The sequence below is a fragment of the Hevea brasiliensis genome, chromosome 5, assembly GCF_030052815.1.
Source record: "Hevea brasiliensis isolate MT/VB/25A 57/8 chromosome 5, ASM3005281v1, whole genome shotgun sequence".
Lineage (NCBI taxonomy): Eukaryota > Viridiplantae > Streptophyta > Magnoliopsida > Malpighiales > Euphorbiaceae > Hevea > Hevea brasiliensis.
In genome coordinates, this window is record NC_079497.1 from 92,886,769 (window position 1) to 92,913,210 (window position 26,442).

Here is a 26,442-nt window from a genome sequence, read left to right on the forward strand (position 1 = left end):
ATTGAATGTATGAGATGGATTATTTTAGGGAACAAGTCCGGTGAGCTAAAAACTCTCCATTGGATAGTCCAGGCTATGTCTGGACTCTGTCTAGTTGATTCTTTGAAATGGGACTTAGAGTATGGGATTTGTGGTTGGGCAAGAACAGTTAGGTTTACTACGGGCTTTGGGGGCCTTATACTGACCCAAGTACTAGTGCCGGTCTAGCCCAGAATTTGGTTCGTGATAAAGTTGTTACTAGAGCTTAAGCTTTAGATTTATGGGAATTGTTGTCTTAGTTTAGTCACATGCAAAGTATAGGATCTTGTTTTGTCTTTTCTGTAATTTGCTGCATCTAGTTTTAGCACTTCCCCTTAGTAGCATTCCTTGGTGTGTGTCAAATGTATACATTCTCATGGCAATATAAATGATATAATTTGAGTTAGTAGGTGTGCTGATATCTACCATAGTGATAAGTACCCCAAGAAATAATGTGATTAGTCAATATAAGGCAATATGTCATGCGTAATTAGTGCAAGGCACAAATGCATAAAAGGAGTCATGATAGTGTGGCTGCCTTAAAAGTGTGTGTGAATACTACAGTGACTATTGTCAGTGGGCTGCCTGGTTAGGCAAGTTTATGGTATTAAGTGAGTGTTCTATCATGATAGCTTTCCATATGATTTTTTTAATTTGAGGTGCAAGGGGTTAGAGATGACAGTCTTTTAGGACGTATTTGAGGTGCAAGGGGTTAGAGATGATAGTCTTTTAGGACGTACCATAGTAGCATATGTAATGCTCTCATTATTTTTGCTGTAAGCTACAGATTACAATACGGACATGAGATTATTATGTAGAGTTGTGTGCATCCCCATAGTGATCCATGATGAGGTTTTGTAGACACCTTTGTTTTGGTATAGTTGTATTATAACAAAATTCTACTCCTGCAAAAGAGTTAGAAACTACTAGTTATGGTTTAGAAGGCTTGGAATAGAGTAACAGATGTTATGTAACACCCCTAAGTTTAGTAGTGCGTTCTACTATTCTGGTGACCAGTGTTGTCTGGACAGCTAGGATGCCTAGAACTACACTTCGATATGAGTGAGGAGACATAAAATAATGAAATACAAGAAAAGAAAATACAAGAAAAATAGAGAAAAAATAATAGCAAAGAAATGTAACCAAGTTAAGCGAGCCGAGAACCCTAAAGATGGGTGACCGAACCGGGAAGTCACGGCGTGGACCGTTGACTAGCCCTGGACCGTGGGGAATCCTGGAAAATATTTTTAGGACTTAGATAAATGTTTATTGAAGTATAAATGTCATTAGAAATATCAAAGAAAAATTAAATAATTAGTACAAAAAAAAGTGAGAAATCGAAAAATGGACAAAACCCGGTGTTACCGAAAAATCGGGAATGCAACCCGAACATGGGCATTGTGGTCATTTGACATCCCAAGTTGTCTTTTGACCTAAATGTCCATTAAAAATACATGATATTACACTTGGAAAATATAATGAAAAATTAAATTAGTGGTACCTAATGTAAATAGTAAAAATGGAGAGTTAAATGTGGAAAAATGAAAGTTAAGATTAAACTAATAGTTAATTTTGACATAGTGCTCCACTAACTCATTTAAGTGGACCACTAACTCACCCTTTGGACAGCAGATTTAACTTCATCTTCAAGCTTCCAAATTGAGCCGAAAATGGTGAAAAGAAGATCCACCATTGTTGTCCACTTGAAAGCTTCATGCAAGCTTGATTTAAGCTTCGTTCTTGGCACCTTTCTTCACTAAAAGTTGTCCATACACCTTGGGCAGTAGATTGGCAGCAAGAAGACCAAGTATTGGAGAGATTTTGAAGAGTTTCCAAAGTGGTAAGTTTGTGTTTTTGGTTAGTGCTTCATTAAAGTTAGTAAGGAGGTTATGGGTACTTGAATTGTGAGAAGAATTTTGGAGTTTGATATTCTAAGGGAGATATTTATTTTTGGTAGCCATGAAAACTCTTTAAGGGCAGTTTATTTTTGCTTCTATATGGTGGATTAAAGGATTGAATAAATGTATATTGTGTAGAAAACTATTTAGGTGATGTATACTTAGTATATGTGAATGTGTATTGAAATTTGAGGCTTGGAAATTAATGGAATGTAAATGCATGAATCGGCAGCCTGGTTTGGCGAACCATAAGGATGTTATTTCATGTTTGGTTTATGGAATATTAATGTTGAATTGTGTTAGTTGTTATGGCAGTTTGGGTATATGTATGATGGTGTGAAGTTGGACATGTAAATGAGCATGAATAGGTGATTAAATTATTGTAATTGAATTTGACAAATTCTGCACTTTATGGTGTATGTTGAATGTGATTGTATGCTGCCAAAATGATCAACAATATGTGGTAAAATATGTTCAGGTTATGGTACAAACCAAAGTTGACATGAATGTGAAGTTTAGTAAGTGTTCAAGGTGATCTTTGATGAGTATGAATAAAATGCAATAGGGCAGTTTGTGTTTTGGGCTTAGAACCTTAAGTGTGTGGCTCCAATTGGTATGAGACCAATTGGAGGTGAAACTAGGCACAAAATGTGCCAACTTTCATGAAGGAAGCTTGCCAAAATTCTGCTTGCAAGGTAGCTTGAAAAATGACCAAATCCGGATTAAGTGCAAATAAGGCCTGAAAATTGACCATTTAAGCAGCAGTTAGTGTTTAGGCCATAACTCACTCAAAACAGGTCCAATTGACCTGAAATTTTGACCATGAATAGTTAAGACCCATATCTACAAGTCTTATGAAGATACCAAAACCCAGAAATGACCATAAGCAAGTCAAACAGCTTGCATAAGTTCGGGTCCAAAAACTGGCCAAACCAAAAATGACCTAAAGTGACCAATTTTGATGCAATTTGATCAGCAATAGTAAAATGACCATAACTTGGTCTACATAACTCGGGATGACCTGAAAATTTTCCCCGCGTGCAATAAGACATAGATATACAAGTTTGTAGTTTTGACCAAAACCCGAAAACCGGGGGAACTAGGTCATCCGGCTAGGTCAAACTAGTATCCCGGAATCCAGCAAATTGCAAGAAAATGCAAGATACATGGAAATGAATTTGGTAACATGTACCAACCCTAAAAGACTATCGAATGTGACATATTGGTAACATTAGAACCTAATTCACCTAGACTGCATCGAGGGTCAACATCTTAGGTTGACTAAAGAAATAATAAAATTCAATAAATTAAGTATTAAGCCTTATTGTTAGAGACGGTTTAAATGAGTACTGAAACACTTCAAATTGTGTTTTTCAGTTAGCAAAGACTCAGGGAAAGGGAAGGAAACACTGAGTCAAGGACATGAGACAGTTATCAGAGGTTTGTGCACAATAAGTATTTCTTTTGAATTTTTCAATTGAAATAAATTACGATTATTTATATGTTATTGTTTTAAATTGTGTTTGTGCACAACGGCTATTTCTTTTGAATTTTTCAATTGAAATGAATTATGACTATTGTACATTATTGTTTTAAATTATGTTTGTGCACAATAAGTATTTCTTTTGAATTTTTCAATTGAAATAAATTATGATTATTTTTATATTATTGTTTTAAATTGTGTTTGTGCACAATAATTTTGACTTCTCATTTTCTACTTAAAAATTTAATTGAACATTATAGTTTTAAATTGTGTCCGTGCACAATACTTTTATATTCACTGCTTTTACTAGCAAATTTATTTGGAGAAATGAGTTATGAATAATTTTTGATTGCTTTGGTTTTGGGAATATTATTTGGAAATTATTGTGTTGCCAACTTTGCAAATGGAAATTTTGAGATAAAATATGATTTATGGTTTGTATGAAATATTATGATTTGAAATTGTTTTGATTCACACTTGGCATGACACTGTTACTATGTTCCTCCTCCATTTATGGGGTGAGTGTGATATATTCCTCCCTTTTTGACCTATCAGTCTGGGGTGAGTGTGATTATGTTCCTCCCTCTTTGACTTCTCAGTCTGAGGTGAGTGTGGATGAGTACTCATTATTCAGCTAGCTTCCTCCCTCATCGATTTCGATTATTGGGGTGAGTGTGTCTTGTCATGGTGTACAACACGGCATGTGTGCAAAAATTGTGTCATGGCCTAAATTGTGATATTGATCGGAACACTATATTATTCAATTATTTGATCAAATTGTGTTATTGATTGGCAAAACTGTATTATTCAGTTACTTGATCAAATTGTGTTATTGACTGGCAAAATTATGTTACTCAGTTATTTGATCAAATTTGTATTATATGAACTTTGTAAATTTTGTGAACTATTTGATTTGTGAATTATCAATAAAAGATTTATATATCGCATTTCAAATTGTTATTGTGCACCACTGAGTAAATTTTACTTAGCGATAGCTTTTCATTACTGTCGCAGGTAGACAGACTGACAGAGCAGCAGACTAGGCTGTTAGTACTACACTGAAAGATCATCGGATATATTAAGTATACCATAGTTTGTATTTTGTATTGTAATATATGCTCACTGTATGTATATTTTGTTCTTGGTTTTGAGCAGTTGTAAATTAAAATTGTACATTGAAGTTGTAAAATAAATTATGAGTTATTTTGGCTTGTAAATTTTATACTGTATTTCTTTTATCTTAGTCTTTGAAAAATTACTGTAGATTTGAGTTGAGAAATATATTGTGTTGTTTAACTGTTGGAGTTGAGCTTGAGAAAAAAATATTGAAGTGCTTTTTACAAGTTTTTGAAGAACTGTTTTATCCAAAATACAGATGCACTCTGCAAAAATTTTTACAGAAATTACTAATAGTCCAAATGTGTTAGCTGTTTCATTGCAATTCAAAAAAATTTTTTTAATACCTGTAAATAGTGCTCGCCACTGTAAAAAGAAGTAAGAAAAGTTTTAAAATCCCTTGTAGTGTATTTAATGGGTTATCAGTAGACGAAGTTGGTAATTCATTAGGTATACTATGGGATGATGTTATGCCTTACAGAGGGGTAGGGTGTGACATGTTTTAGTGGTATCAGAGTAAGTTTTTAAATTCTGTTTTCACATGTTATTTGAATATTCTTTCTTCATAGTACAACTGCTCAATATCATTGTTTGATACATACAGTACATTACATTATAAATATGCACTAACGGGAGGAAATCTCCTTGTGTTATTTGTTCAGGAGGTCTAAGAACCTCGCATTGACTATGGAAGAGGGTGATCGTTCAGTCGGTCAATCTATAGAGGCTGAGGTGCAAGGGGATGCCCCAGCCCTACACAATGTCAGTGGTTCAAGAAGACCACCCCAGCATCGCAGTTTCCTGCTCAGTTCGCTCAGCAGATGGCTGCAATGTTCCAACAAATGGCTGGTAATGCGTCTACTCAAGTCCCAATACAGACACCAGTGGTACAACCACAGTCTTCTGCAAGGCAGTATGACAAATTAATGAAATATGGGGCTATAAAGTTCAAGGGGACAGTAAATCCTCTAGAGGCAAAACAATGGTTAGAGAGGATGGATAGGGTATTCAAGAAACTGCATTGCACGGAGGAGCTCAGATTTGAATACTCAGTATCTCTGCTACAGAGGGATGCTTATGACTGATGGAAAACCATTCCCCACAGTCTGGTAGAAACTGCAGTGCTAACATGGAATGACTTTCTCAGGGAATTCAGACAAAAATATGTCCCCGATGCTTATGTAGACCAGAAGCTGCAAGAGTTCCTAAGTCTGAAACAGGGGAGTAGATCGGTGGCTGAATATGAAAGGGAATTTTCTAGCCTAAGCCATTATGCAGTAAGTTTACTTGCTACCAGCAGGGAGAGATGCAAGAGGTTTGAAACTGGCTTGAAGCCCAGTATCGGATTACAAGTAGTCGGATTCAAACACACTAACTTCTCTGAACTTATTTCTCAAGCCCTAGAATTAGAAAGAATTGAATCTGAAGCGGCTCCTGAGAAAAAGAAATCAGAGAAGACAGAAAAAGAGGAAAAGTCAGTAGAACAGAGATCTGGTGGTCCTACTGGAAAGAGGAAAAACTTTAGGGGACACAACAGAGGTGGTAAGAAGTCCGGTAGAGATAGATCTTCTGGACAGAAATCACCCCGATTTGATCAGCAAACTCAGCAGAAACCCAGAAATGCGCTGTCAGATTGACTTTGTGAAACTTATGGTAAACCACATAGTGGGGTATGTTATAGAGTCGTATGAGCATGTTTTAATTGTGGAGAGACTGGTCATTTTGCTAGGGATTGTGTAAATCCATGTCGTTCTGGATCATTTACTACACCAAAGGGATCAACCCAAGTTTCTACCCCAAAGAGTTCATCATCAGTTAGTAGAGGTAGAGGTAGAGGTAGGGGTAGTACATCTAGAAGTCAAAGTACTGTGAATCAGCCAGAACAGGATGATGCTCCAGCTGGAGTATACGCTATACGACAGAGAGAAGAGGCTTAGACTTTTGACATTATTGCTGGTACTTTCTCAAATAGTAACTAAGATATATATATATATATATATATATATATATATATATATATATATATATATATGTATTGTTTGACCTGGGGTCTGCATACTTTTATGTTAGTGTTAGAACTATATGTTCTATTGTTATTCCTTTACAGGGGAATAAATTTAGATGCATTAGTGATTAGTCCTTTAAGATAAGGATTGTGATAATAAGTGAAATTAGTTTTGAAAGAGTTTATCGGTGAAAAGTATGTTCTAACACACCATAAATTATAAAGCTAAATAGCAAGCCTACTTAATGTAAGGCAAGAGGATGTAAAAGTAAGTTACAGTAATAGAATTGCTCTAGATGAGGGCAAGGATGTTATTATTAGTAATTGTTAATGGATATTGTAATCAAAATAAATTTCGGATATTAGTAAATTCAAAAAGGATAAAATATCAGAAAATTTGATCTATTGGGATGTATTGTAGTAACTATGCAATGTTCTTGATGTTTATACTGTAAGATGCAGATTACAGTACTGACTTAAGATTATTGTGTAGAGCTACGTACTACTCGATAGTACACCAAGATGAGAATAGTTGCCAACGACATATGTTTTGGTATAGTTATGCCAGAACAGAATTTTATTGTTGGAAATAAGTTTGAAAATCCTACTTAGGGATTTAAAACTCAAAAGTTAGAATATCGAAAGGTTATAGTTTAGTACAAAAGGGAAGTAAGTTATAGAATATTGACAGATAAAAAGAGTTATGGAAGTAAAAATTCGAACAGTTGATTCAGATATAACAAAAAAATGTTACGAATGTGAGGAAGACTATTGACTAGAATAGTCAGAGGATCAACGATTAGATAAATCATTCTAACATGACCTCAAGGGTCATTCAAGAAGGAACATGAACCGAAATATTAGACAGGACAATAGTAAGAGAAGATTGGTGTTATAAAAACAAATTAAACGTTGTATTAGATTGTTAAAAGTCTTATACAAATTTGAGGAAAAGAAGATTATACGATCATATAGTGTAACACCCTCCCCGTAGCAACTCCGCATACCATCGCTCTTGATCGGCAGGTCGGTCCGGACAGCTATAACGTCCGAAAAAATATTTAAACTAAAGTTAGGAACCATAATTAACTCAAATATTAATAAGAAAAATTTAGTAAAAATTTTAGAAATAAAATATAACCAAGTTAAATGAGCCGGTGCCCAAGCGAAGGGTAACCAGAGGGAAGTTGCGGTTCTCGCAACGAGGAGCCCTAGACCCAGGGGAAAAATTTTAAAATAATTTTTGAGACTCCAGAGAAGGGTTATTGAGGTTCCTATGGCATTAGAGTGCCAAGAAAATATTTAGAAAAATTTTTCAATCGGTACAGACACTTTTGACCCGTTAAGCCAAACGGAGGGCATTTTGGTCATTTCGCCTTCAGAGGTGATTTTTGGCCGACTTGTCCAGTTAAGTAAATAATTAATATGACATAAAATATGAATAAACATTACTAAAAATGAAATTGGAAATGAGTAGTGGATAAAAGAAAAGGAAAATGAAATAAAAAGCAATTTATGACATCTTGATGATGTCATTTAAAAGCCATAACCAATCACAATTAAGTAACCATTTGACTAATTAATAAAAGAGATAAATAAAGACCAAGGAAGACCAAAAACAAGCAGCCATCTTCTTCTTCAAAACGTGATCCTCTCCTCTATAACCCTCCATGGAAGTTTTCTTTAATTACTTCCATTTTCCCATGAATTTGCACTATAAAACCCTAAGTCCCTTCACTAAAAGCTTGTCTCTACCTCTTGGGAAGTGTTTGGCAGCCTAGAAAGTGAAGGAAAGTGAAGTTTTAGCTTGGAAAATTCTGCCCTACAAGAGGTTAGTGCATTAGATACTTAAAACTCTTTATTTTTATGATTTGTAACTTGAATTGAGTAAGAATTGTAACTAAAATAAACAAGAATTATGTGTATACATACTATGACTTTTCGGTAGCCCTTGTGAAGGAATTATTTTGATTGGTTTGATGGACTTAGAGTGAACTAGAGCTTATGTTTAAAGTGCATACCTATACATATACAAAGAAAGAAAGAGTTAAGTAAGGAATTTGTGAAAACTCATATGGGAATTAGGGTTTTGAGAAGTGAAAAATTGATTTGGCTTAGGAAATTGTTAGAGAACATTTTAATGGTCAATTAGTGACCATTTTAGGTAAGTTGAGCACAATTTGGACTGAAAAATAGGATTGCAAAGTGAAGATGTAGGTTGCCCTAGGACAGCAGTAGAGGGACTGAAAATTCAGTCCACTTGGACTGCCATAACTTAGGCTGTGTTGGTCCAATTGGTGTTTGGCCAATTGGACATGAAACTAGGCTTATAATGGCACATTTTTTTCTGAAGAAACCATGCCCAAAAGACTAAAGCAAGAGGACCAAAAGTTGGCCCCAATCCGGACACCCTGCAACTGATTCTGCAGAATGACTTTCATTTGGCCATAACTCACTGTAGATTTGGTCAATTGACCTGAATTTTTTACAGAAATAAGTTAAGACATAGAAAAACAACTTTCATGAAGAAACCTACCCCAAATTATGGCCAGAACCAATTCAAAAAGGCAATCACGATCCACTGCTCATGTTATCAGATATGGTCAATTCTGCAGATTGGCAATCCGGCCAGCTGTGGTTTTTGAGCCATATCTGGAGCTAAAAAACTCCAAATGGAGTGATTCAAAAAAGGAAATTCAACTAGAAAAAATAAGGAACAACTTTCATGTTTGTCATTTCTTCAAATTCCCACTGCAATAGGGCCCAATGGAATAGTAAAGTTGGGTCTCAAAAACTGAAATTTCTGCCCTCTTAGAATTAAGTTGAGAAATGGAAATGGCAATCAATTCCAACAAGTTTTAAATACAAAATGTGGTATGTTTGGGGTGTTAAAACCAATACACCTATTTTCTATCGAAAAGTCAACATTTTTGTTGATCAATGAGGTGAATAGTGACATCAAAACTTGAAATGCACAAATTGAAGAATTTAAAAGTTTCAAATGCCCTAGTATACCTAACATGATTGGTTTGGATAGTTTGGCATGCCAATAGGGTTCAGTTAGCAGTACTGCACATGGCAATATGCCGTTCTGTGATTTCATGGCTTTTAGCCATTCTGACTTTGCATTGAGATTTGGCCTTGTACCTGAGATTAATTACAGCTTGTTAGCTGTTCTATTGCACACCGGGAGAGGCATATGTGACCGATGGTGTGACAGCCCGAGGTACTAGGTACCCAGCGCCAGTTTACCCGTTATCCATTCCAGTCGTCCAGTGTAGGTTACTTGGGCAACCAAATGAATGAAAGTGAACAAAGTTAATGAATTAATGTATATACCCATACTAAACAAATGAATCATACACATTCACTACATATTTGTTTTCTTGCTATTTTCTTTTATTATATTATTGCACCACTAAGCATTATTGCTTAGCGCGTTGCTTTGCCACGCCAGAGGTACCGAGATCTCGATCGTGAGCCCAGAGACCACGATTGGGTGAGTCCATCCTGCAGCTCGCATGCTGTCCTTGTCACCTCAACTTCTGTAGTGCATTGGTAGGACACTAGGTGTCATTTTGATATTTTGTAGCAAATTTTTACTTTCTCATATGTATTTGAACTTATGTAATATATTTTGATGTTCATGTAAATAATGAAAGTTATGACTATGAATGCAAAATTTGAGCATTTATTTATTGCTTGTATATGAGTATTATGAGAAATGGATGTTTGAGAAATGAAAAGGTTATTGAGAACTGAAATTGAGAAATATTGTTGAGATTTTGGATATTGGAGTTTGAGATGATTGAATACAAATTTTGGAAGTGTTTTTAACAAGTTCAAGAAGCTATTTTCTCTATTTTAGCAGTACTCTGCCGGATTTTCTATAAAATTTTCGGAACCTCAAATAAATTATAATTTTAATAAATGAACTATATTTCACAAACTATATTCAAAACCTTGACAAAAATTAATTAAGGTAAAATAGAGTGTGCCGGTACACCGTGTAGCATAGCTTGCTCGGCTACACTGTAGACGGGTAAGGGGTGTCACATATAGAAAGGAGAAAATAAATTTATGACTATTGTAAGATGGCTATTGGGTAAAATTTCATGGACGAAATTTACTTAAGGGGAGGAGAATTGTAACACCCCTAAGTTCGGTAGTGCGTTCTACTGTTTCGGTGACCAGTGCTGTCCGGACAGCTAGGATGCCTAGAACTACACTTCGATATGAGTGAGGAGACATAAAATAATGAAATACAAGAAAATAAAATACAAGAAAAACAAAGGAAAAATAATAGCAAAGAAATGTAACCAAGTTAAGCGAGCCGAGAACCCTAGCGATGGGTGACCGCACCGGGAAGTCACGGCGTGGACCATTGACTAGCCCTGGACCGCGAGGAATCCTGGAAAATATTTTTAGGACTTAGATAAATGTTTATTGAAGTATAAATATCATTAGAAATATCAAAGAGAAATTAAATAATTAGTACAAAGAAAAGTGAGAAATCGAAAAATGGACAAAACCCGGTGTTACCGAAAAATCGGGAATACAACCCGAACATGGGCATTGTGGTCATTTGACATCCCAAGTTGTCTTTTGACCTAAATTTCCATTAAAAATACATGATATTACACTTGGAAAATATAATGAAAAATTAAATTAATGGTACCTAATGTAAATAGTAAAAATGGAGAGTTAAATGTGAGAAAATGAAAGTTAAGATTAAACTAATAGTTAATTTTGACATAGTGCTCCACTAACTCATTTAAGTGGACCACTAACTCACCCTTTGGACAGCAAATTTAACTTCATCTTGAAGCTCCCAAATTCAGCCGAAAATGGTGAAAAGAAGATCCACCATTATTGTCCACTTGAAAGCTTCATGCAAGCTTGATTTAAGCTTCGTTCTTGGCACCTTTCTTCACTAAAAGTTGCCCATACACCTTGGGCAGTAGATTGGCAGCAAGAAGACCAAGTTTTGGAGAGATTTTGAAGAGTTTCCAAAGTGATAAGTTTGTGTTTTTGGTTAGTGCTTCATTAAAGTTAGTAAGGAGGTTATGGGTACTTGAATTGTGAGAAGAATTTTGGAGTTTGATGTTCTAAGGGAGATATTTATTTTTGGCAGCCATGAAAACTCTTTAAGGGCAGTTTATTTTTGCTTGTATATGGTGGATTAAAGGATTGAATAAATGTATATTGTGTAGGAAATTATTTAGGTGATGTATATTTAGTATATGTGAATGTGTATTGAAATTTGAGGCTTGGAAATTAATGGAATGTAAATGCATGAATCGGTAGCCTGGTTTAGCGAACCATAAGGATGTTATTTCATGTTTGGTTTATGGAATATTAATGTTGAATTGTGTTAGTTGTTATGGCAGTTTGGGTATATGTATGATGGTGTGAAGTTGGACATGTAAATGAGCATGAATAGGTGATTAAATTGTTGTAATTGAATTTGACAAATTCTGCACTTTATGGTGTATGTTGAATGTGATTGTATGCTGCCAAAATGATCAACAATATGTGGTAAAATATGTTTAGGTTATGGTACAAACCAAAGTTGACATGAATGTGAAGTTTGGTAAGTGTTCAAGGTGATCTTTGATGAGTATGAATAAAATGCAATAGGGCAGTTTGTGTTTTGGGCTTAGAACCTTAAGTGTGTGGCTCCAATTGGTATGAGACCAATTGGAGGTGAAACTAGGCACAAAATGTGCCAACTTTCATGATGGAAGCTTGCCAAAATTCTGCTTGCAAGGTAGCTTGAAAAATGACCAAATCCGGATTAAGTGCAAATAAGGCCTGAAAATTGACTATTTAAGCAGCAGTTAGTGTTTAGGCCATAACTCACTCAAAACAGGTCCAATTGACCTAAAATTTTGACCATGAATAGTTAAGACCCATATCTACAAGTCTTATGAAGACACCAAAACCCAGAAATGACCGTAAGCAAGTCAAACAGCTTGCAAAATTTCTGGCCCAAAAACTGGCCGAACCAAAAATGACCTAAAGTGACCAATTTTGATGCAATTTGACCAGCAACAGTAAAATGACCATAACTTGGTCTACATAACTCGGAATGACCTGAAATTTTTCTCCGCTTGCAATAAGTCATAGATCTACAAGTTTATAGTTTTGACCAAAACTCGAAAACCGAGGGAACTAGGTCATCCGGCTAGGTCAAACTAGTATCCCGGAATCCAGCAAATTGCAAGAAAATGCAAGATACATGGAAATGAATTTGGTAACATGTACCAACCCTAAAAGACTATCGAATGTGACATATTGGTAACATTAGAACCTAATTCACCTAGATTGCATCGAGGGTCAACATCTTAGGTTGACTAAAGAAATAATAAAATTCAATAAATTAAGTATTAAGCCTTATTATTAGAGACGGTTTAAATGAGTACTGAAACACTTCAAATTGTGTTTCTCAGTTAGCTAAGACTCAGGGAAAGGGAAGGAAACACTGAGTCAAGGACATGAGACAGTTATCAGAGGTTTGTGCACAATAAGTATTTCTTTTGAATTTTTCAATTGAAATAAATTATAATTATTTATATGTTATTGTTTTAAATTGTGTTTGTGCATAATGGCTATTTCTTTTGAATTTTTCAATTGAAATGAATTATGACTATTGTACATTATTGTTTTAAATTATGTTTGTGCACAATAAGTATTTCTTTTGAATTTTTCAATTGAAATAAATTATGATTATTTGTATGTTATTGTTTTAAATAGTGTTTGTGCACAATAATTTTGACTTCTCATTTTCTACTTAAAAATTTAATTGAACATTATAGTTTTAAATTGTGTCCGTGCACAATACTTTTATATTCACTGCTTTTACTAGCAAATTTATTTGGAGAAATGAGTTATGAATAATTTTTGATTGCTTTGGTTTTGGGAATATTATTTGGAAATTATTGTGTTGCCAACTTTGCAAATGGAAATTTTGAGATAAAATGTGATTTATGGTTTGTATGAAATATTATGATTTGAAATTGTTTTGATTTACACTTGGCATGACACTGTTACTATGTTCCTCCTCCATTTATGGGGTGAGTGTGATATATTCCTCCCTCTTTGACCTATCAGTCTGGGGTGAGTGTGATTATGTTCCTCCCTCTTTGACTTTCCAGTTTGAGGTGAGTGTGGATGAGTACTCATTATTCAGCTAGCTTCCTCCCTCATTGATTTCGATTATTGGGGTGAGTGTGTCTTGTCGTGGTGTACAACACGGCATGTGTGGAAAAATTGTGTCATGGCCGAAATTGTGATATTGATCGACAATACTGTATTATTCAATTATTTGATCAAATTGTGTTATTGATTGGCAAAACTGTATTATTTAGTTACTTGATCAAATTGTGTTATTGATTGGCAAAATTGTGTTACTCAGTTATTTGATTAAATTTGTATTATATGAACTTTGTAAATTTTGTGAACTATTTGATTTGTGAATTGTCAATAAAAGATTTATATATCGCATTTCAAATTGTCATTGTGCACACTGAGTAAATTTTACTCGTGATAGCTTTCATTCTTTATCACGGTAGACAGATCGATGAGTGAGACTAGGCTGCTAGTACTACACTGAAAGATCATCGGGTATATTGAGTATACCATAGTTTGTATTTTGTATTGTATTGTATGTTCACTGTATGTATATTTTGTTCTTGGTTTTGAGCAGTTGTAAATTAAAATTGTACATTGAAGTTGTAAAATAAATTATGAGTTATTTTGGCTTGTAAAATTTATACTGTATTTCTTTTATCTCAGTCTTTGAAAAATTATTGTAGATTTGAGTTGAGAAATATATTGTGTTGTTTAACTGTTGGAGTTGAGCTTGAGAAAAATATTAAAGTGCTTTTTACAGGTTTTTGAAGAACTGTTTTATCCAAAATACAGATGCACTCTGCCAAAATTTTTACAGAAATTACTAATAGTCCAAATGTGTTAGCTGTTTCATTGTAGTTCAAAAAAAAAATTTTTTTAATACCTGTAAATAGTGCTCGCCACTGTAAAAAGAAGTAAGAAAAGTTTTAAAATCCCTTGTAGTGTATTTAATGGGTTATCAGTAGACGAAGTTGGTAATTCATTAGGTATACTACGGGATCATGTTATGCCTTACAGAGGGGTAGGGTGTGACATGTTACTTTTGGGCGGTAACTAGAGTCGATGATTCGATTATCCTATCTTGTGCATAGAGTTATAGCATGAGTTGTTATAGGATTAGAGATTTAGTATAGTTGGAGTGTAAGAATGGCACCTGCGAAGTGAGATCATTTAGTTTTTTATATGAGATTTTGGACAATTTTGGCATTACGATGAATGTTTTGCCTAAAGTTTAGTAAGAATAATATCTCCTTTATGTGGCAATGAGGTACATAGTACGACTTTGCTCCCTAAAGGAAACATTAGGTTATGAATAATGTTCATGGTCTATGAAATGATGTTTAGGGAACATTTGTAATATGATAAAAGCGCAAATAGCGTTGCCCAGTTATGATAATGTGATAGATGTAGTACCTCTCTTATAGTCAGTTGTGCTACAAAGTATGGTAATGTCCTTTTAGGAGAGACTAAAGTGTACTACCAATGTTGGTAACCTATTTAATGGAATCTTAGATGGGATTGTAGTGTGGTAGAGAGTTGTTGGCTCAGAAACCTTAGGGAGGGTACAAGCTCTACTGTAGGAATTATAAGTGATTAAATCAAGACTAATGTAGTTATTTTTAGCTTAGTGATGGGAATTGGGTACTCAGTACCTTAAGTTCAACTGAATAAGTAGCAATGAAAGAAGGGAACCCTGCGAATCCCCCTCTTCGAGGTAGTAGATGGTAGTCTATAATCTAATAGATAGAAACAAAAAATCATGCAATGAATGCATGGCTACTGTTTCCTAAGTTCTTTCTCAGCTTCTTACTACCTAAGATCAAAGTATACTCAAAGCATAAAAAAGGATAAGGGCAACAAATCAATGAAGACAATAGAATACCAATAGATAAAAGAAGTGTAGAAATAAGAGTTAGTATAGTTAGGTCTAGATGCAACAGGAGAGATAGGTCGAATGCCTGTAACACCCCTATTTGCATAGCCTGATATATGTTACTGTTCTGATGACCGGTATCGGTCCGGACAATTAAGGGGATTAGAACTGTGTTTAAGACACCTAGTTAAGCCCTGAACACAAATAATTAGTAATTGTTAATTAGTTAAGTATAAATAAGAAAAACAGAACATAAGAAGTTAAACGAGCCGAGAGTTACGGTGATGGGTGACCTTCTCGGGAATGACTGCGAAGTCAATTTAAACTCAAATTTTGAACCATAAAATGTGACGCCGCAGTCCTTAGGACCATTACGAACACAGTGGAAAAGAGAAAATCACAAAAAAGAATTGTTAAGCTAGTCAAATAATTAGGTTAGGGAGCTGGAAGAAATATTGAATTAATTGCAAACCGGGTTGAACTGGCGAGGGGCAATTTGGTCAATTGACCCCGAGAGCTGACTCCTGACCTAACTGTCAAATAAAATCGGAGAAAAGAAAAATTCAAAATCGGGAATTAAATTAAAGAACTAATAGAAAAATTAAAAAAAAAAAGAGAAAATGAAAAAGTGAAGGGAGATGACATCATGCATGATGCCATAAATCCTATAATTAATAAATTAATTAAATTGATTTTTTTTTGTTCTTCCATAAGACAAAATACATAAAAGAAAAGAAAAAAAATTTATTTGGTCTTCTTCCTTATCCCTTGCCGCCCTCACTCTCTCCCTCACATCTCCATTGTTAGACTTCCATTAAAGCTTGCACTCAAGCTTAAACTTCTTCACTAACCCTTAATAGCTTCCATAAAAACCTCATTAGAGCTTGTTATCTCAACCTAAGAAGAAGATTGAAAGAGGAAAGAAGAACAAAAGATAGAGATTTGAAGTTCTAAGAAAGGTTAGTAAGCAAACTTAATAATTTTAGTTTGGTTACTACATTTTTAACTTATTGAACTTGTAAATAAACCTTAAATAAAAGAAAAATTTGTTGAGGGACTATGAGTGAATTTCGGCCAGCTAGGGTTACTATACATATGTTTGTGTTTTGCTTGAATTTGATAAGTTAGGCAAGCTTGTATGAATGAGGTATTGAGGTTGAGATACTTAGAATTAGCTAAATGCAACAATTTAGTGTGGTTAGGGTTTGGACACTTAGGGTTTAGAGACAAAAATGTAAAAAATTGATAAATGATGTCTCGGACCTAGTTTGAAGGGAGAAATGGTCAATTGTGACCAAATGGAATGTGTTAGAAGTGTTTGAATCAAAACCAAATTCGGATTGAGTGTGGTCATGCTGCTGGCAGCATGACCAAGGCCCCTTTGAGGGACCAAAAATGAAAATTTACAAGTCCAATTGGTATGAGACCAATTGGGAATGAAAATAGACAATAAATGACACAATTTTCATTCAGGAAGCATGCCAAAAAAGTAATCAAAACCTAGTGAACAAATTTGCCAAACTTGGAAAATCTCAGTCTGCGCTGTACAAAATGACCAAATGAATAGTGTTTGTTCATTTGGCCATAACTTGAGCTAGGCAGGTCTAAATGACCTGAAATTTTACCAGTGGACAGTTGAGGTATATACCTAAAACTTTCATGAAGAACAACAACCCAAATTATGCCATTAACCAAGTCATTTGGCCACCCAAAATTGGTGACCTAAAACTGCCAGAACCAAAATTTGCCCAGAAAACTGGGTTGAGTCTAATCTAGCAGCCATGGTTCAAATGGCTATAAATTGAGCTACAAAACTTCAATTGGAGTGATTCAAAAAGGAGAATAAACTTAAGACAATAGGGAACATTTTCTATGAAGGAAGTTTTGCCAAATTCAAACAGAAAAAAGACCAATGGAACAGTGCAACCTTAGACACCAAAATTGAAAATTTTCAAATTTGCCTAAAAGACTTAGAATTTGAATAAACAACCAAAACCAACAAATTTAGTCACCAAAATGTGGTATGTGGGTGAAGTTGGAATTCCCATACCTATTAAGCCTTAGAAAGTCAACAATTTGACTTGAATAGTGTAGTGAATAGTAACTCGAAACACAAAATTTAAAGAATGTCGAGATTATCACATTAGAGCTAGGTAAAAGTGAAGTTAAATTTATTTTTGGATTTATGTTAAGTTATGGTATTGAAACACTGTAAAATTATGTGTTTCAGTTGAAAAGAAAACCGGGAAAGAACCCGATGAATCGAGTCAAGGCCAAGAGGCTACTCGTTTAAGGTTTGTGCACAACTAACTCTTTTGTTATTTTTCAATTCCAAATTGATTTGAAATAAATTTATTGTATGATTTATGATTTTTATTGTATTGAGAATTTTAACTTATTGAATGAAATTGTATAATTTGAATATAAATTTTCTTATGCATTTAAGGATTTATTGCATGGTTTTGAGAATTGTAAATTTTAAGTTTGATGTGTTGCCAACCTTGAGCATGAATTTATGATGATTAAATATGTTGATGATTCGTAAACACTTTGTAAATAGAAATTATTTTGAATATGATTTGAAACTACAGTTGACATGGCAAAATTTGTTGTGAATTCTCATTAGCTTGTCTAGTGAGATATCTCCTCCACTAGATGGGGCGAGTTACTTCCTCTTTGGCTTGCCAGTTGGGGAAGAATTTGAATGAGTACTCATATATAATAGCTAGTCTTTGTTTCTCCCTTCTTGCCTCGGTTATTGGGAGAATGTGAAATGTCGTGGTGTACAACACGACATCTATTTGAATTTTGGGTCATGGGATCAATTGTGTGAATTGTTGGCAATCCCCTTTAAATTATGCATAATTTGATAAATTGTGATTGAAATAAATAATTTGTTAGTGATTCAAAATATGTTCGTACTATTTCGAAATTTAAAAGAAATGTAAATAAATAGTTATTAATTGATCAAAATGTTATTCAAATGAATAATTTGCATGAATGAAAATAATGATTTTTGTATGTCATGGATTTTGAAGAATTTAGAAATTTTAAATTTTATTCATTATGAATTGTTAAGAATAATTTGTATTAAGTTTTAAATTATTAGTTGTGCACCACTGAGTTCACCACTCAGCGATAGCTTTGTATGCTGTCGCAGATATAGAGACTAGAGGAGCAGCAGATTCAGCTGCTGAGGACAGGAGTGCTACCTGCTTGAAGTTATCGGGTATAATTTATACTCTGACTGTAAATATTCATTTTGATGTATGTATTGCACATAATTGTATGGACATATAAAATCGGTCTTGAGTAGCTTGTACAAAGTTTGTATAAAGTTGTAATAAATTTTAGTTTGGATTTTCTTAATGTAAATTTCTAGTATGATGTATATATAAATTATTTTGTCATTAATGAAATATGATTGGTAGTATTTTATTTTAAATTGAATGAAATTCATTAATGGTATTTTGATAATTGTTGGATATTGGAAATGGTGAATTTGAATTTTGGAAGTTGATAAATGTGTTAAAATTGATTGAGATGATTGTGACTTTTGAAGAAGTTGTTGAGAAAAAATTATTGGAAGTGTTTTTACAGGAATTTGAAGAACTGTTTTCTCAAAATACAAACAACACTCTACCAAAATTTTTATAAAATTTGCAGAAAAATAAAATGGACCAAAAATTTTAACTAGTTTCAACTTCGAATAAATGATTTTAATACCTATTAGAAAATGCTCACCACTTATCAATAGTAAGAAAATTGTTTCAAAATCCCTTGTAGTATATTTAATGGGTTACCAGTAGACGAAGTACGGTAATTCATTAGGTGTATTACGGGAGCATGTTACATCTTACGAGGAGTAGGGTGTGATAATGCCAATGGAAATGCTAGTTGTAGTGGTTTGAGGACTAAGTCTAAGTATCTCAAAGGTGCAAATGATTTGGCAAAGACACAGAAAGGTATAGTCCTCTGGTATAACTATTAGGATAGGAAAAAGAATAAAGCTAAAGAATTAGAGTAATTAAAATTTTATTCTCCGTAACATAGAAAGAGATGGATTAATAAGCAAGTAAGATTAGATAACCAGAATAGGACCATATCAGTGAGTACAGTTGTTAAGATATAGAACCTAAAAGTGCAAAACCTAGAGCAGGCTATAGTACGACTGTGACAAGAGTTAAAACAAGGAGCTTCAAGTTGCAGGATTGGATCTATTCCCTGTTTCTAAGGTGAAATGAATAGCAATGAGGCAATATTCCTTTAATCCATTAACAGTACAAATGGAGTTAGGTGAGGAATGCAAAGCGAGTAGTTGCTAGATAGTGTACAATGGTGTCCTAAACTATCTTATCAAATTAAGGAAAGAAGCTAGTAAATAGTAAGTTGATTGAGGTCGATATAATGGTTCAAATAGGTATAATGATGAAAAAGAATAATTGATGATGAATATGGTGTAAGACATGCTACTATGTGAATGTTAGCACTAAAAGGAAATTCATATGTGGAATCATGTTGGGGAATATTCAAGTATTGAGTATCATTGGGAAATTTGAAGGCATAATTGGTTTTAATGAGCATTATGGTAAATAAAGGTGGATTAAGAACCTCATTATATTTTTATATGCACTTATTAGACCACCCTTTGATGATGGGGTTTATATTTTAGCATTATACTGTATTTGGATAATGCTTGATATACACATAGCGTTTGGAGCGTATATCAGGTGATCGCCCTTTGGGGGCAGCTCTGCGCATTGTGTATGACCAGCATATTACTCCCATAATTGGGATGCCAGCATTTGCTCTTTCGGGTGGTGTGGGGGGGGGGGGGGGTGTGGGGTTTGGAGGGGGGAAGGGGTAGCTAGGTCATCAATGCAACCCAAATATGCCAGCAGATCTAACAGGATACATATATGAGTGCATGGGGATTTATGTCTTGGAAATTATTTTAGAGCAAATATTTTATATTGAGGTATAATGAAAGGAATAGAGCTGTTGAATTAGTATATGATTTGTAGCATGAGAATTATTAAGAGAGATTGGTATATGAATAAATAATGAATTTTCTTTCTTTGAGAAATATGAGACTTTTGTATTGCATGAGTATCGAGGTTCAACTTTAATGGTATAATTGATAATAATGATATGCCATCAGTTGTGGGAATGACTCAAGTGTGTTGATTATATACAGAGGGAAACATAAGATTATAGGGAAGACAATTGTGTCAGGTATAAATAGTTAAGTTTATAAGATAATTTGTAGCTAGCTCTACTAAGATCAAGAATAAATATATGACAATGGGTTTAAGGACTAACTATGCATAATATAATAATTTAAAGGAGATATTGTAAAAGAACTATCTGGAGTTGAAATGGGAGCATAAGTTCTAAAGTGAACTCTAATAATCGGAGCATTAGGTTTTATCTTGTGTTACTAGATTCAGAATGGTGAGACCTAGAGTCTGTAATTGGAGTTAGGTAGGCATTTTTAGCATGAATAACAGGATAATTATGTAAGAAAATATGAGTGACAATATGATAATATGTAACAAAACACTAGTAGAGGACAGGATAGGACAAGATAGGTATAGTTGTAATTACAAGTTATTAAAAAAGTATAAGGATCAGAGGAGTAATTATTGGTAAGACTGGAGTTAGTTCTACAAGAATCTATCAATACTTTATCTTCTAGGACATAGCAGAGTATAAGGGGCACTAGACAAATGATCATAACTATGGAGGACAATGGTTAATAAGAAGAGACTATAAATTATAAGATGATATATCAGGTAGGATAACAGTACAACAAAGGATAGTTACAGCTGATATTTTATAATAAAGCACAATAATTGTAATAAAATGATGAAATTGAAAAAGAAGACTAAGGGGTATAAGCTAAACATTATTTATCAAACAATGGTGTACTATAAATTGTAGGAGAAGATTTCTCCTTCTTTTCAAATTAGTTCGTATTTTGGTTCTACGAGATTGTGTTAAGAAGGGAGACTGCGTCAAGGTGACCTAATTATTTGAGAATTTGATGGGCACTAGTATGTACATAATCTCCTGAGGCGAAAATTATGGTAAGTGCATACGTAATGTCAAGAATGAAGGAGGATCAAGAGATGTGGCTATATCAAGGAGAAGGAATGCGTAAGGTATCTTGTCAGGGATTATGACAGAACACATGTTCATCATTGCCCTGTTAGTTCTGATGGAACTTATAGGTTCAAGAATACCTATCTAACCATGAAGAGCAATTCCCTATAAAGGATAGTAGGGAACAATAATGTTTTGATGGTCAAGTTAGAAAGGAGGAACAGGAAGAATCATTTATAGTGAATTGTCTGTGTCCTATAATATGAGTGGTAGGTTAGTACTTTAATATGATGCTAGGTAGTGGATGTGCTAGTGGAAACTATGGTGCCCCTCACCCGTCTATAGTGTAGCCGAGCGAGGAGTGCCACATTCGGTGTTGGAGCACCCTATCTTATCCTGTCATGTCCATTGTTAATTTTTAAACTTTATAGAAAACATGTGAATTTTTTTTTTCATAATTTATCTCTGTGGAAACCCGGGCAGAACCTCCTCTATTTTATTGGCATCTAGTGGGTTCCAATAGTCACATGTCAAAACAATTTCATATCATATCTGTTCTATTCATCTTATCATATAACATATCTTTTCTTACTCATACAATTTCAAGTGAATATATTTTTCATTCATTCATTTATATGGGAATTTATATGCAAAAATTCATAACTCTATTTACAACTCAAAATATATTTACAATTTTTATTTACATCACAAACTAGTAATTACATCATGATTATACACAATAAACCAAAATACTAGTCTATACATGGGCCCTACCAAAATATAAAAGATTGGTGAGGTGACTCTGAATGGTGGCAGATCTGGTCGAAGCTTTGTCCGAACACTACTATGGCGGCTGCTGCTGTGGCGGTTGTTGATCTCCAGTACCTGTGCGATGGAAAATCTAACGCGCAAAGCAAATTGCTTAGTGGTGCATAATCTTAAAGCAGAATAACTAAATGATTTAAAATGACAATAATATGTATAATTTCATAATTCTAGGTTAATTGCATATTTTATAGTACTTTGGAATCAATATATTTATCAGGATTTTATTTATGATATATTTCATTTTCAGTCTCCTTAACTCATATCAGTGAAATTGTCATCAATTCTAAGACATTTATAAATTTCCTACACTTTGGAAACAGTTAAATTTAATAGTATCTTTTCTATTCATTTCTTATATAGTCTAAGTCATTTATGACTTTTCTGTACTTTAGAAATAAATTAATTATCAGTATCTTTTCTGTGTATTAATTTCATTCTCTGGCTTTCTAAACTCATATTAGAGTCTTTGGAATCATATCAGTGTATTTTATGTTATATCGATATATTTCATGTCATACCTGTATATTTGTGCCCAAGTAACCTATAACAAACTATAATGCTGGATATATGGGAGTATATGAGTTACACAGCCATATGTCTACCTTGTATACATCTGTCAGGCATGAGGTCAGCTATCAGGCTTGTAAAGCCAGAAATAAGGTTAGGCACAATGGCTAATAAATAGGCATATAGCTTGTAGAACAATCATACCAGACACATATTTTCAGTTCATAATTTTCTCTGTAGGCAATACTGCTATTTGTAATCCCTAATCGGTATACCAATAGATCCAAACTAAATAAATAAGTCTAGGTATACTATAGGCAATTACACATTATTAATTATTTATTTGAAATGTTCATATCACTTTATAGTGGGAAAATAGGTCCCACATACCCTCTTCATGTGGTTTAATGTTTAATGGCTTGTTAGGGTTAAATTCCTACCATAAGATAATTTATCTCATGGACCTTTGTTTAGGTTCAGTTTTTGGGTCTTAATTTTATCTCTCCGTTGATAAGTTTGTAGCCATTGTTTGGCCATACTTCCTTCATGGAAGTTGTTCTTCTATGTCTTATCTTTATTTTCGATTTTGAATCATAACAATTTGATTTTTAGAACTTAAGTTATGGTTAGATAACCATAACTGATTCATTTTCAGATTCTGGTTCCTTAACTAGGTAGCTTTTGGACTTAAATTTTACCTAATTAATGGAACATTTTGCAATCACTTCTAGGCATGGTAATCTTCATAAAAATTGTTTTCCTATGCCTTATGATCATTGAAAATGTTGAATCACAATTTTTCAAGTTTCGTGGAATTATTTATGGCCAATTAACTGACTTGGACTCATATGCCCTATGCCAACAGGTGTTCAGTTCAGGTTAGTGATTGTAGGTCACCTTTTGAGGTTCTTAAATTCATAATTTGAGGAAGGTTCCTTAAACAAGGTTGTAGCCCTATTTCTCAGGTTTCTAGAAAGGTATGGCTCATCCCAAATGAATTTTTCTAGTGGGAGATATGACTAAAAGATTGTTCTGGGGTCAAATAAAGTTTGGTTAGATTCCAGGTTTTGATGTATTGGATTGTTCTAACAATTTGACTTAGTTCTCTTGATTTTTAAGTTTTGGTCAAAATACCAATTTTGTAGATTTATGTCTTTTGGACATTTTGCCACTAGTTTGATTACATTTGAGTTTTTGTAGACTAAGTTATGGCTATTTTTCCAAAACTGGTCGGGTAAGTTTATGTCGAGTAGTTTCTGGACAACCTAATTCTGGACAGGTTTGTGACCCAAATTGGGCTAGCAATTTGGGTTGGTTTTTGGCATTTCTGGGTTTAATGGTCTTCATAAAAATTTTAGCCCTATGTCTAAGCTTTCCAATGGTATAAAATTCAAGTCATTTGGACTAGTATAGAGGGAGTTATGACCAAATGAATATGTACTATTCATTTGGTCATTTTCTGGGTTTTTTGTAGGGTCATCCGGATTTGAGCAGAAAAGTGGTCAGGATTTTGATGAAATTTGGGCATGGTGTCTTCATGAACAATGGGCTATTTTGAGTCTAGTTTCACCTTCAATTGGCCTCATACCAATTGGAGTCACAAAATTTCAGTTATGGTTCCTCAAACACACTGGACTCATTGAGTCCCAACTTGCAGAAAATGGCATTCCAAAATATTCAATCTCCTCCAACTTTCTTACTTCAATTTGCATACAAAGCACTTCTATAAGCAACAATCTCATCTCAATTAGGTAAATCTCAACTGTCGACACCATATTTTGGCCGATCCCTAGAATCAATAAAAAATTCTTTTTTTGAACAGCTAATCACGTTTCCAGTCCCTCTTTGATAGGCGGTCACATTTCCGATCTCTCCTCACAGAGAATTGAATCAATGCTAAGTCCTCACATTCATTAAAACTCAGCCGATCTCTCAAATCATTTACCGATCCCTCAAACCCGTTGCCGAATTTCCGGACTCGTCGGGTATATTCCTGATCTCTGTTGATGAATAAAATGAACGGGCACTAGATCTTTTCCTACCAGTTTTATTGCCGACCTCCTTTCCGAAAGTTTAAGAGCTAAAGTTTTGGTTCGATTCCGATCTTAAGTGTTCAAGTTAGATTTTCAAATTTAATCAAGTCTCATTCGGCATTTCTTCCCCACCGATCTCATGTTCAAAGTGCTTTCCGATCTCTCATACTTAGATTAATAATCACATTTAGTTTTTGTTTTGCTGTGCTCATACAATCAAATACTCAGACAAACAATGGTTTAAAATTTTCCGATCACAATCATTCATTGAACAAAAGGCATTTCATTTCATGTCATAATTTGTACAAGTTATTCGGCTGGGGGATCACCCCCAGCCTGATCTACATTTTGATCACTCTCCCTCTCTCCCTCACCTTCGGCTTCATCCTCACCTGTCTTCATCATTGTCCTCGGGAGCCACATCGGCCATCCAAGAAAAGTCTTCTTAGGTAACGCTCTGGAGTGCGGCAAGAGATCCTTGTGAGCCTTCACATAGGCCTCGGCTATTCCGTCACCATCTCCTCATCCCTCTCCTTAAGCTCCATGTCTTTCTCCTTAAGCTCCTTATCCTTCGCCTCAAGTTCCTCTATAAGTTGAGCGACACAGCTAACCGTTGGCGTGAAGCACTGGACTTCCTTAAGAGCACGGTCCCTCTCATCCAAAGCACGATTCTGTTCGCCAACGGTCTTCATGGAGCTTTGCGTCCCTCGACTTGAGATATATAATCCGGCGGATGAGAGTTGGGATCGGAGGGAATCCACCTCCTGATTCTTCTTCCCGATCTCCTTACCCAGGCGCTGAATCCTTTCCCGGATCATGGTCTGGTTCACCAGACACTCCACGTTTAAGCTCATGGTCCGAGTCAATATGTCGTCGAGACCATTCTGGGATAGCTTTGTCGATCCTCGGAAGAAGATGGTAGACCCGTGACTTTGGCAAAATCAGAGTTCTCCTTGACAGTCCGATTATTCCTCAAGCAGTCGATCAGTACTTGAGCGCCCCGAGAAGAGGTCCTCCCAGAAGCTTGAGTAGGCCCCCCTTCCCTGCTTGGAACAACTGCAAGAGTCGGAGGCTGCTCCTCCGATCTAGGAGGAGATCGGGTAGCTTCAGTGGTCGGCGGACCCGAAGGTTGGGGAGGATCACTTTGTATCTCCCCAGGTTCGTGACCAGGCGTTTGGAGTCGTTCCGAACGCTTTATCTCCTTTATCTTCCGGGAGATCTCTCTCTCCTTCTTCCGTTTCCTTGAACCCTCACCACCCGCCATACCTGCACAAAGAAAAGGTTAGTGAGATCGCTAAGGTCCTGAGATCTGAGGTATAGAAAATACCGATGCCGAGGTTAGAGAGCGGAAGTTCGCGGTCTTGGCGATGGCGGTGAGCAGTCCAATGGTGCGGCTCGGCGATCCACGAATCCAAACAAGAATACTTTTTAGTGGCAGCCTC